We start from the raw sequence: 11,870 nt of genomic DNA on the forward strand, positions 1-11,870 counted from the left end.
AGGCAGTCTGCTTGAAGTGATAGCTCATGCATGCTCCTGTGAAAGGGTTTTAATTCCTCAGGGCAGGCATCACGAGCCTCTGCCCAGTCACCGGTTAGGACACATCTTTTTACTAAGGATAACGTGAGGTTGCTGGCCGTCCAGGCTCTGATTTGGTGAGCTGTTATGGGCGAACCTGTATACTCAAAGGCATTGATTGCCATGACTATCTCACAGTCCTGTTCGTCAGACCCTTCCGTGGTGGCCAGGGGTAGCATGCTGAGCGCGTCGGCACAGTTGTCTGTGCCTGGTCACTGCCTTATGTTATAGTCGTAGGACGCCAGCATGAGTGCCCACCGTTGAATTCGCGCCGAGGCGTTGCCGTTTCTTGCTTTACAGAAACTTCTGGTACAACAGCCCCAAGAGAGGGGAGCTGACCAGTGAGCTCCCTCTGTGCTGAACGGAATGTGTTGGCTCACCTTAAACAACTTCTGTCCCACACTGAGGGCCCAAGTTTCGGGTGGAGTTGCTCCTAGTTTTTTGGAGCAACTAGTTTACTTTGAAGAATGTTAGAAATTGCAATTCTCGGATATTAGTTTGCTCCAGTTCAACTGAGTTCGTTGAGGTTGGCTTCAGGTAAGGTATTTTTTTTCAAAAGGGGGTGTGTGCAGCCACTCAAGCCTGTTTTGCAAGATTCGGCAGTGAAAACTTACTACAAACTAACTCCGGCTGGAGTAAGTGCCCACTTTTGTAAGTTCAGAACAACCTTACCTTGAGGTAAGCTCAGTGCAGGCACAGCCAGAGAGGGGGTGGGAAGTAAACACAAAAAGGACTGAAGCATTAAACACATCACTTAAAATGTCCAAAAACCTCTTTTAATGATATCTTGCCTTATATTTGCTGAATGAGGATAGTTGCTTCTTTTTTTATAAATAAACAAGTGTTCCCTCACGGCTGAGGCAGGCACATTCCGGCTGCTTTCAGATGAGCTGTGAGAGATTATTTAAGAGTCCGAGGGTCCTGTAGCCCCCCACAATAGGATATCCTCTCTCCCGGAGTTTTCCTCAGCGTGTGCTCGGTGTACGGGGAGCTTTGGCCTGGCTCTGAGGTAGCTTGCATCTCAGGGATGGGCAATAACCCTCTGAGCTCTGGAACTGGGAAGAGCGATTAACTAATGAGTTGTTTGTGGGTTTGAAATGCGGCTTAGATCTGCTGGTATTAACCGAGGCAGGGACTGTGAGACATTGGATTGTGCTCAGGTTTAATCACTGCAATATCCGCAGTCAGGAGCTGAAAAGGATGAATAGCTGAAAAAACACAAGAAAAAAGCTTAAGTAATGTCAGCAATTGTGGTCAACTATTTAATGTGTTTCCTGCTCGTTTAGTTGTTAGGCGCTCACAGAGGGATCCCGGAATCAGAAAGTAACTCTTTCATTCAAAATCTTTAAAAGAATGACATGCAACGAATTAAACTCTGTGTCGGGGGATGGGGATGGGTGAAGATTATTTTTTTTATTCCCCATTCATTAACCGACAGCGTTGTTTTGTAGAATCATTATTGAGGGACAGTGGAAACTTCAATAACTGAACTTTAATTATTTAAGGATTTTGAATCATTGATGAAGTTTTCTCCCCTATTTGACTTTACACACTCTGATTTAGGAGACTGGTTTAAAATGTTCAGTGCTTATGCGACAAGGAACCTGGGGCGACTTTTGTTCAATTTATTTCACGGCAAAAATAGGCTCCAAAATAATGTTTCTGCCCGGGCTCGAACCGGGGACTTTCCGCATGTGAGGCGAACGTGATAACCGCTACACTACAGAAACGCTGTGGTTCAAGAGATCTCAGGAATATAACCAGAGCTTTACCCTACAGAGCTGGCCGATACTTCAGGAGCTGGTTTTACGAGAATAGAATGACGGTGCTGTATTTCGGAAGGCTGTTAGTGTGGCAGGAATTGATCTCGTGTTTCCCAGACTTTACACATAGGTACAGGAGATGGCCATTTAGCAGCGTGTGGTTAGGATCTGGAATGCACGGCTTGAAAGGGCGGTGGAGGAAGACTCAACCTTATCTTTCAGACGGGAGTTGGATAAGTTCTGAAGGAAAAACAATTGCAGGGCTACGGGGGAAGTGCGAGGGAGTGGGACTCTCTGAGAGTCGGCACGGGCTCGATTGGCCGAATGGCCTTCCGTGCTGTAACCATTCCATGATTCGATAAATTAGTGGCACGTTTCATAGTGTGGGTGGGAGCACAACATTGCAAAGGGACATGGATTGAGTCGGCAAAAGTAGAGGCATCTGATTCAGGAGATTCGCGGGGTGCGGAAATTCAGGTGTTTATTGACTTTGGAAGGAACATTTTTGCTTTGTACCGTTTCGGACATTGAAATATTTGTGAAAGGAATTTTTTGCAGAAAGGGATGCAGCATTTAACCTTCTGCCTTAACACTTCTTTAAGGGTGTCAGCTCACATTTCGTTTCGATGTTATTCTTCCAGAATTGCTATTTTCTTTGGTGTTTCACAATAACCGGACCCTTGCTCTAAAGTCAGTCTCACTGTTTCCCCAGTCTCCTGTTGATGTTATCAGCAATGAACATTTTGACCCAGACCCCGAAAGCACAGTGTGTAAAATGGTTTATGGTTTCAGAGTTCACTTGCAGAGCAGAGAAGAAATGATTCAATTATGGAGTTCCTTCAGTTAGCATTTCTTTAATTGTGCAAAAGAAGATTGTGGGTTAATTCATGATGATTTTCCATGAAAGCAACATAAAATGAAAAGAAATGCAATCGCCCAACATGGGGCTCAAACCCAGGACCTTGTAATTAAGACTCTCATGTTCTACCGACTGAGCACGCCGGGCTTCTGGCTCACAATCGATTTTATCGCTCATTGCAGCCAGGCGCCTGTTGGCCACCCGCAGCCTGGATACAGTAACGTCCCAACAGCTCATTGACTGTCGGAGTGGGACTGTGCGGTGCTTCAGAAGACAGGTCGAAAAAGCAAATTCACTGATTCCGTCCATTGTGCTCCTCCGATCAAGAATAGCAACACACTAAACATGCTTCAATAATGGTTACACCTGAGCTCCACAGTTGTGCAGTAGTTGGCTCGTTGGTCTAGGGGTAATGATTCTTGCTTTGAGGTTGTTACTTGAAATTTGCGAGAGGTTCCGGGTTCAAATCCCGGACGAGTCCTCAATTTACCCACGAATATTGCATCGAATTTTTACAAACAAGGACTTGCATTTCGACAGCACCTTTCAGGAACTCATGACGCCCCAAAGCGCTTTACAGCCGTTGAGTTATGTTTGAAGTGTTGGAGTGTGGGGAAAGATGTGCCCGAATCAACCCTCTTTGCGAAGGAGTTCGGTGCAAAGAATCAGGTATCTCAGGGACTTGGCCTTTCGATGAATGAGTTCTGCTTGTATCTGCATTCAAGCTTGAAACAGCAACTGGGCTTCATCTCACGGGAGCAGCGTGTAGCGGATAGTGAGCAGGTGACCAGGTTGATTTGCGCCGCTTTCAATCTTAGAAATTTCACCAAACAAAGATACGGTGAATCCAACTGTCCCAGTCAAGCGACAGATTGAAGGAATCGGTGTTTCAAACAGAGCTGGAACAAGCGCAGTGCAGTAATATGGTCCGCAACATTAAATGTCAGAGTTATTAAACAGACAATAATTAAACATACACTTAACAACAGTACTTACACCCAAACCTTGCGAATGTTCGCCGAAGAACTCAAACACGTTACAGTTCCCAGCTCGGTGTACAAATTGATCAAAAATTATTCGGATTCTAAACTATCTGTTCCAAATGCCACATTTTATATCTTTTCCCTATCCCTGCTACGTGACAATTTAAATTTTTAATAGTATTACCTAACACAAGTGACCAACTTCTGATGGAAGGTCATTAACCTGAAACGTTAACTCTGTTTCTCTCTCCACAGATGCTGCCTGACCTGCTCAGTGTTACCAGCATTTACTCTTTTTATTCTCCGAACTTATAATCAGAAAATCACTTCCCTTGTCATCTAACTACACTCCTTCCTGATATGTAGCCTTGTCCTACAAACCAGGCTCCTTTCGGATGATTCAGTCATTCATTGGAATTATAACTTCTGAACGATAACAATTATGTGAATTATGTAACTATGTAATACTTGCCACCAGAGGGCGCGACTGTTGGAGTCCTAATGGTCACCTGCCCACACGTGCAGGGCCAGTATAAAAGGTCGGCTGCCATGTTGTTCAGGCACTCTGGAGTTGTAATAAAGAAGACTAAGGTCACACTAAATTTAGCTCACAATACTCAGCCTCGGGGAGTTCTTCTCTACACAACAATTGGCGACGAGTAACAGAATACGAACATTCAAACAACCATGGCTGCCGTTGGAATATTAGAGAGATCCGTAGAGCGTGATGATTGGGAAGCCTTCGTCGAGCAGCTCGACCAGTACTTTGTGGGCAACGAGCTGGAAGGAGACACTAACGTGGCCAAGCACAGGGTGGTTCTTCTCACCGTCTGTGGGCCTAAAATATACAGCCTCATCAAGAATCTGCTCACACCGACAAAACCAACGGAGAAGGAATATTCAGAGTTGTGCACACTGGTTTGGGACTACCTCAAGCCGAAGGAGAGTATCCTCATGGCCAGATATCGTTTTGACACGCACCATCGCTCCGGGGACCAGGACCTGGCGGATTATGTCACCGACCTGAGACACCTCGCGGGACCTTGCTCCGTTGGGGCAAATGCTGTGGGACTTTTACGTGCTGGGCATCAGCCACGAGGTCAGTCTTTGAAAGCTGTTGGCTGCTGAAAACCGAGACCTGAGCAGGGCCATCGCGATCGCCCAGGCATGCATGGCCACGGACGATAACACCAAACAGATATCTCCTCAACATCGAAGCTCACCGGCAAGTACTGTGCATAAAATGATGTCGCTAGCCTGCCGAACTGCATATGGCAGGGTCGATACGTCTGTGGCTGCAAGACCTGTGATGACTCAGAGTGCGCCATCGTGGGTAAATGTGAATCTATTAGCACCGTGTTGGTGCTGCGGGGGTAATCCTCGGGCCCATCAATGTCGATTCAAGCACGACGTGTGCAAAGGCTGCACAACGATGGGGTACCTCCAGTGAATGTGCAAACGTGCTGTGACATACCACGTGGCTGAGGATGATCGATCCGGCACGGATCACGCTGCACAAGCAACTCAACCCGAGGAACAAGGACTCCCAGGTGCAGGTGGGGATGTATCATTTTATCAGTGAGGATTTGAGGGTGTGCCCGAAACGTGTACTTTGGCAACCTGTGGCTCGCTTACCATGTCGGAGTTCTGAGTAGAGCGCTTGCTTAGGGAGTCTCATGCTGGGCATGTGGACTATGTGGCCCGCCCAGCGGAGCTTGTCGAGTGTGGTCAGTGCTTCAATGCTGGTGATGTTGGCCTGAGCGAGAACACTTTCAGCACCAGATTACCAAAATTAAACCCAATGAGATCGGGATAAAAGTTCCTAACATGCTCAGAGCAAAATATATGATTGATTGTCGACAGAAGAATGAACAAACTTCAGCACCAGGTCAGACGGAAATGTTCAGCGAGCAGGTGGACTGCTGAATTGCACATTTAAGGAGTTGGTAGTGATAAAACAAGTGGGCTTCGCTTAATGATTAAATGGGACATGAACCCACATCTCCAAAGGAGAACAGTGACGTGAACACAGCACCTTACACCGCTCGGCCACCCTGACTATGCAGTGTTCTTTCACATGAAATAAACGAGGGCAGCAGGCGTATCTCTGCCGGACACCGGGGAAACAGTGAGACAGACCTTGGAGCAAGGGTTTGGTTATTTCGACACAGCAAAGGAAATATTAATTCTGGAAGGACAATATCCAAAAGAACAATGACCAGTGAGCTCCCTCTGTGCTGTGTGGGAATGTGTTGGCTCACCTTAAACAACTTCTGTCCCACACTGAAAGTTCTCAATCCTTCTCCTCCGCTGACCTTTACAGAAATGTCAGCAATCACCCAGCCACCGTGTTCACTTCCTCACAATGGGGCCACAGATTCTCCTACCATCTCCCCGCAATCAGCGAACTCACCCTGTTTACAAAATTATACCTCGAACACGTGCCTGGCAAAGGGCAGGAGAAGCCAGATAGTCTGTAAGCTCGGTCTATCACAGAAAGTATTGGTATTCATGGTGATTACAGCAATTATTTATCGTCTCACAGACCTCAATTATTTTTATGCGATGAATTGATCGAGGATTGAAACCAGGTTAGCGCACTGCATCTTAACCCCTTGACCACCAGGGAACAATTATGATACATGTCGATATATTTATATATATTTATATATGAACCTGAATGTCAATGGCTACCTACCTAGACCTCGTGGTGCCCACGGTCGTGTGTCTAACTTTGAGTGAGAGAAACGGTTCCACAGTGACACCTGTCATGTGTCCAACATGGTTATTGCTTGAACTATTGCAAGTTGTGCACCAGAGGGCACTGCAGTGGGAGGCTTGTAGCTTACCTGTTCAGGTGTGCCTGGCCTCGTATAAAAGGCAAGCCATCAGGTGTGATGCTCACTCTGTGTTTATCAATAAAGGACGAAGGTCACTACAGTTCAAGCACTACACATTGTCTCGTGGAGTCATTATCAGAGCATCTGAAGGTGTAACAATTGGCGACGCGATTACGGACCTTCACACGAAAATGGCTAAACTTGGTACGTTGCAGCAGTTCGCCGATGGTGATAATAGGGAAGCCTTTGTGGAGTGGCTTGTCCATTTCTTCACAGCAAACTATCTGGCAGGTGACAACCCGGTCACACTGGCTGATAAGTGCAGAGCTATCCTGCTAACCAGTTGTGGGCCCACCTTCTACGGCCTCGTCAGGGACTTGCTGGCACCAGCGAAGACAATGACCAAGATGTACGAGGAGCTTGTAACACTGATACAAGAACAACTCAAGCCCAAAGAGAGCATCTTCACAGCCAGACAGCGGTTTTATACACACCGACGGCCCGAAGGCCAGGAGATCGAAATATGCTGCAGACCTCAGGAGGCTGGCGGCACCGTGGGATTTTGGTGACCACCTCACCGAAGCACTGCGGGATATCTTTGTCAGCGGAATCGGCCACGAGAGCCTTCTTCATAAGCTACTGTCAGCGGATACCAAAGTCACACTGCAGAAGGCCATCTCCGTGAGCCAAGCATTCATGACCTCGACCTGTGGCTCGAGGCGGATGACTCATCCTCAGGACTCAAACCCGGCAAGTACTGTGCACAGAGTGGTGCCTTTTAGAGGCTGGACTGTAGAAAGTGAAACTTCTCAGGGGGGAGAGAACAGGCCCCCGAGTCCCTTAACTCAGAATTCATGGTCAGATCAGCCATGATCTTATTGAATGGCAGAGCAGGATCGAGAGGCCGAATGGCCGACTCCTGTTCGTATTTCTTCTGTTCTTATGTTAATCATTTAAAGAGCTTAATCATTGATGAAGTTTTCTCCCCTATCTGACTTTATCCACTCTGTGTGTCGGAGACTGGTTTAAAATATTCACTGCTCATGCGACAAGGAACCTTGGGCGACTTTTGTTCAATTTATTTACAAAAAAATGGCCTCCAAGATAATATTTTCGCTTGGGCTTGAACCAGGGAATTTTCGCGTATGGGGCGAGTGTGATAACCGCTACACTACAGAAACGGAGTGATTAAAGTAATCTTAGGAATATAATCAGATCTTTAACCTACACAGCGGGCCAATACTTCAGCAGCTGGTTTTCCGAGAATAGAATGACGATGTTGGAGTGGATTTTCAGACAAAGCAAAGCATGATGGGGTAAGCCACCACGAAATGAACTTTGGACCAAGAAGCCTATCTGCTGTCCCTGATATGAACTCTGCAGCAACAAGTGACTCCTGGCCAGGTGCAGGCCACTGTTTCATCGAAAGCTTTGCAACAGAATAACTAACCACAAAAGAAGATAAAGAGGAAGGGCCCGCAAACTCGCACCATGCTATCAGGTTTTACTAGGACTAAAAAGTTGAATGTAAATGAATTGCGTTACCATATGGATCGATTGGTTGTTTGTAAATTAATTTAAAAGATTGTGTTCCGCCCCCTGTAAACTGCTTAGAACCCTGAGGCACAAGGCACTCGGGGAGATCGCTAGATCTCAACTCTTCTCCCAGAGCTCTGTTAGCAATAAAGTTGTTTCTCTTAACTTACCAGAGTCTATGTGAATTTATTTTCACCAACAGTGGATGCAGAGAGGATGTTTCCACCGATGGGGGAGACTGGAACTAGGGGCATTATCTTAGAATAAGGGGCCGCCCATTTAAAACTGAGATGAGGAGGAATTTCTTCTCTCAGAGGGCTGTAAATCTGTGGAATTCACTGTTCCAGGGAGCTGTGGAAGCTGGGAAATTGAATATATTTAGGACAGAAATAGACAGTTTCTTAAACAATAAGGGGTTAAGGGGTTATGGGCAGCGGGCGGGGAAGTGGAGCTGAGTCCATGATCGGATCAGCAATGATCTTATTAAATGGTGGAGCAGGCTCGAGGGGCCGCATGGCCGACTCTTGCTCCTATTTCTTTTGTTCCTTTGACTAATACACTTCAACATCCTGGGCGTCACCATTGACAAAGTAGCTGTGGGCAAGCCTGGCGAGCTCAGTCGGTAGAGCATGAGATTTTTAATTTTAAGGTAATGTGTTCGTGCCCCACCTTGCGTGAATTATTTTCCTTAAACTTTTATGTTACTTTCACGGGAATTAACCCACACATTCAAAAAGTAGTTAGATTTGTCCCTTATGTCTAAAAGGATCAAGGGGTATGGAGAGAAAGCAGGAAAGGGGTACTGAGGGAATGATCAGCTATGATCATAGTGAATGGTGGTGCAGGGTCGAAGGGCCGAATGGCCTACTACTGCACCTATTTTCTATGTTTCTATGTTTCCCCTTGTGGGGGAATCTAGAACTTGGGGGCACAGTTTCAGAATAAGGGGTCATAAGAACATAAGAAGTCTGAGCAGGAGTAGGCCACATGGTCCCTCGATCCTGCTCCACCATTCAATACGATCATGGCTGATCCCCATAACCCCTTATTCCCTGAAGGTTTAAGGGTCGCCCATTTATAACGGAGATGAGGAGGAATTTCTTCTCTCAGAGGGTGGTGAATCTTTGGAGCTCTCTGCCCCAGAGAGATGTGGAGGCTGGGTCATTGAATATACTTCAGGTGGAGATGGACAGATTTTTGGACGAGGCCATATGGATTGAATTGGAGAACAGAAAAGGGGCAATCACACGACTGGGAATGTACGGGACACCCCCGAACATCCAGAGGGAGATATAGGGTCTGGTTATTGTGATTCAGCAAGGAAACCATCGATCCTGGAGGACAAATACTCTGTTCCAAAGGAAACGGACCCAGCCTCTCCAATTGATCAGTTAATTAATGATGTTTTCGCGTGAAAGCAACAGAAAAGTTTAACAAAGCTTATTCGCCCAACCCTGAACCCACGATCCTGAGATTAAAAGTCTCAAGTTTTACCGACTGAGCTAGTCTGGCTGGGCAAATGTGGCATCCTTGACGTATGTCAAATATTGTGGGTGGATTAATGAAGATTGAAATCATGATTGAGTATCTCACAAACTTGAATTATGGAGTTCATTCAGTTAGCATTTCTTTAATTGTGCAAAAGAAGATTGTAGGTTAATTAATGATGTTTTTCCATGAAAGCTGCATTAAATTAAAATAAATGTAATCCCCTGACGTGGGGCTCGGACCCACGACCCTGAGATTAAAAGTCTCATACTCTACCGACTGAGCTAGCCGGGCTTCCGCCCAACGCAGGTTTTTATCGCTCATTGCAGCCAGGCGCCTGTTGGCTCCGCCCCAGATGTTGAAACTTGCTGTTGAAACTTGTGTTGTGTTTATCACGTTTGCTTTACACGCAAAAGGTCCCTGGTTCAATCCCGGGCAGAAACATTATGTTTAATCTTTCTGTGGATGAACAATCGGAGGCGAGTTTAGTCTCCCGGCAAATGCTGCCTGACCTGCTGAGATTTCCAGCATTTGCTGTTTTTATTTGCTATTTATTCTCCTGGCAAAAGGGCTCCCTTATTCATTAATTGCTCTTTATTTCACTTCAATAAATGGATAACATTGACTGAGAGAAAACGGATCCACCGGGGACCTTTTGCGTGTGAGGCCAACGTGATATCCGCTACACTGCAGCCCAACAAATGGCGAAAAACCACTGAATATAAAGGATGAGCTGACAAATATCAGGGGCAGTGCAGTCTGGTCAATGTCACACCCTTCTTATTCAGCAGAGGCATGAACGGGAGTCAGACGCCACAAAGTTTCATTAAAGACACAAATACAAGTAACACTTGCAAATCTTTTCAGTGTAAAATTCTTTCACTTTATTTGAAATCCTATTGCGTTGAATCTGCAAATACGCACGGTGGGATATTATCTTCACTACTGATTGTATTTTGTGTGCAAGATAGGAATAACCGGTGCTGTTAAATTTGATAATACATTTGCCCCAGATCCCTGAAGACTTTGAACCAGAAAGCTAAAATACAATGAGTAAAATGGGATATGGTTTTCGAGGTTAGATGCAAAGCACAGGACAAATGATTGAAGTATGGACTGTTCCTGCGTTAGCATTTGTTTAATTGTGCAACAGAAGGTGAGGGGTTAATTATTGATGGTTTCCCGTGAAAGCAAGAGAAAAGTTTAAGAAGAAATCATCCGGTGCCTGTCAGGTGAGCGCTGCCTGTGATACCTGGTGGGAATGGGAGGGGAATTTAAAGCCCCTTGTATGCAGAACCTTCATATAGTAAAACATCTCCAACTTATTGTGTAGGTGTCATGGTGCAACGGTAGTGTGTCTGAATCGAGATCCGAAGGTTGTGTGTTCACATCACTTCGGGGTCACTGTTCTCTTGGATATTTTTCTTCCAGAATTATTATTTCCTTGGCTGTTTGGCAATAACCAGACCCTTGCTCCAAGGTCTGTCTCACTGTTTCCCCGGTGTCAGGCAGAGATACGATTTCTGCCCTCATTTATTTCATGTGACAGGACACAATAGTTCAAAATCAACCTGCAGGTGGCCATAGGCAGCACTGAATATTCAGGATGGCCGAGCGGTGTAAGGTGCTGTGTTCAGGTCACTGTTTTCTCTGGAAATGTCGGTTTATGTCCCACTTCTGACATTTCTTATATTTAATCATTAAGCGGAATCCATTTGTTTTGTCACCACCAACTTCTTAAAAGTACAATTCAGCAGTCCACCTGCTCGCTTAACATTTCCGTCTGACCTGGTAGTGAAGTTTGTTCATTCTTTTGTAGACCGGCAATCATATATTTTGCCCTGAGCATGTGAGGAACTTTTATCCCGATCTCATTGGGTTTAATTTTGGTAATCTGGTGCTAAAAGTGGAGATGTTTCTGCAGTGTAATGGTTAACACGTTCGCCTCACAAACGAAAGCACCTCGAGGGGAAATATTTTCTGGAGTTTTCTCATGCATGTTCAGAGGAGAGTTTGTTCTCCTGTGAAAGGTCAAGAGATCATACGAACGAAAGCGTTCGGAACAGGAGTCAGCCAATCGTCTCATTTTCAAGTTTTCAAGATCTTTCCGCCCGGTTTCGGACCGGGGACCTTTCGTGTGTGAGGCGAATGTGATATCTACTTCACTACGGAAATACTGAAATATAATCTATCTGAGGATAAAACCACAGCTCCAACCTACACAGCTAGCCGAGAATTCAGGAACTTGTTTTAAGAGAATAGAATGAGGGTGCTATATTTAGGAAGGCTGTAAGTGTGGCCTTCGACAGCGTGGACAATTTTC

General features: G+C 45.7%; 2 non-coding genes across 2 annotated transcripts; both read right to left on the bottom strand.

Annotated features, from left to right (window-relative positions):
• Positions 1-1,735: 1,735 nt before the first annotated feature.
• On the bottom strand, positions 1,736-1,808 carry trnav-cac (transfer RNA valine (anticodon CAC)). The gene has a single exon. It is a non-coding gene; the product is annotated as a tRNA-Val (tRNA).
• A 7,960-nt stretch (positions 1,809-9,768) lies between these two features.
• On the bottom strand, positions 9,769-9,841 carry trnak-uuu (transfer RNA lysine (anticodon UUU)). The gene has a single exon. It is a non-coding gene; the product is annotated as a tRNA-Lys (tRNA).
• Positions 9,842-11,870: the final 2,029 nt, after the last annotated feature.

This window comes from Pristiophorus japonicus, unplaced genomic scaffold (assembly GCF_044704955.1).
Source record: "Pristiophorus japonicus isolate sPriJap1 unplaced genomic scaffold, sPriJap1.hap1 HAP1_SCAFFOLD_33, whole genome shotgun sequence".
In the NCBI taxonomy this organism is placed as follows: Eukaryota; Metazoa; Chordata; class Chondrichthyes; family Pristiophoridae; genus Pristiophorus; species Pristiophorus japonicus.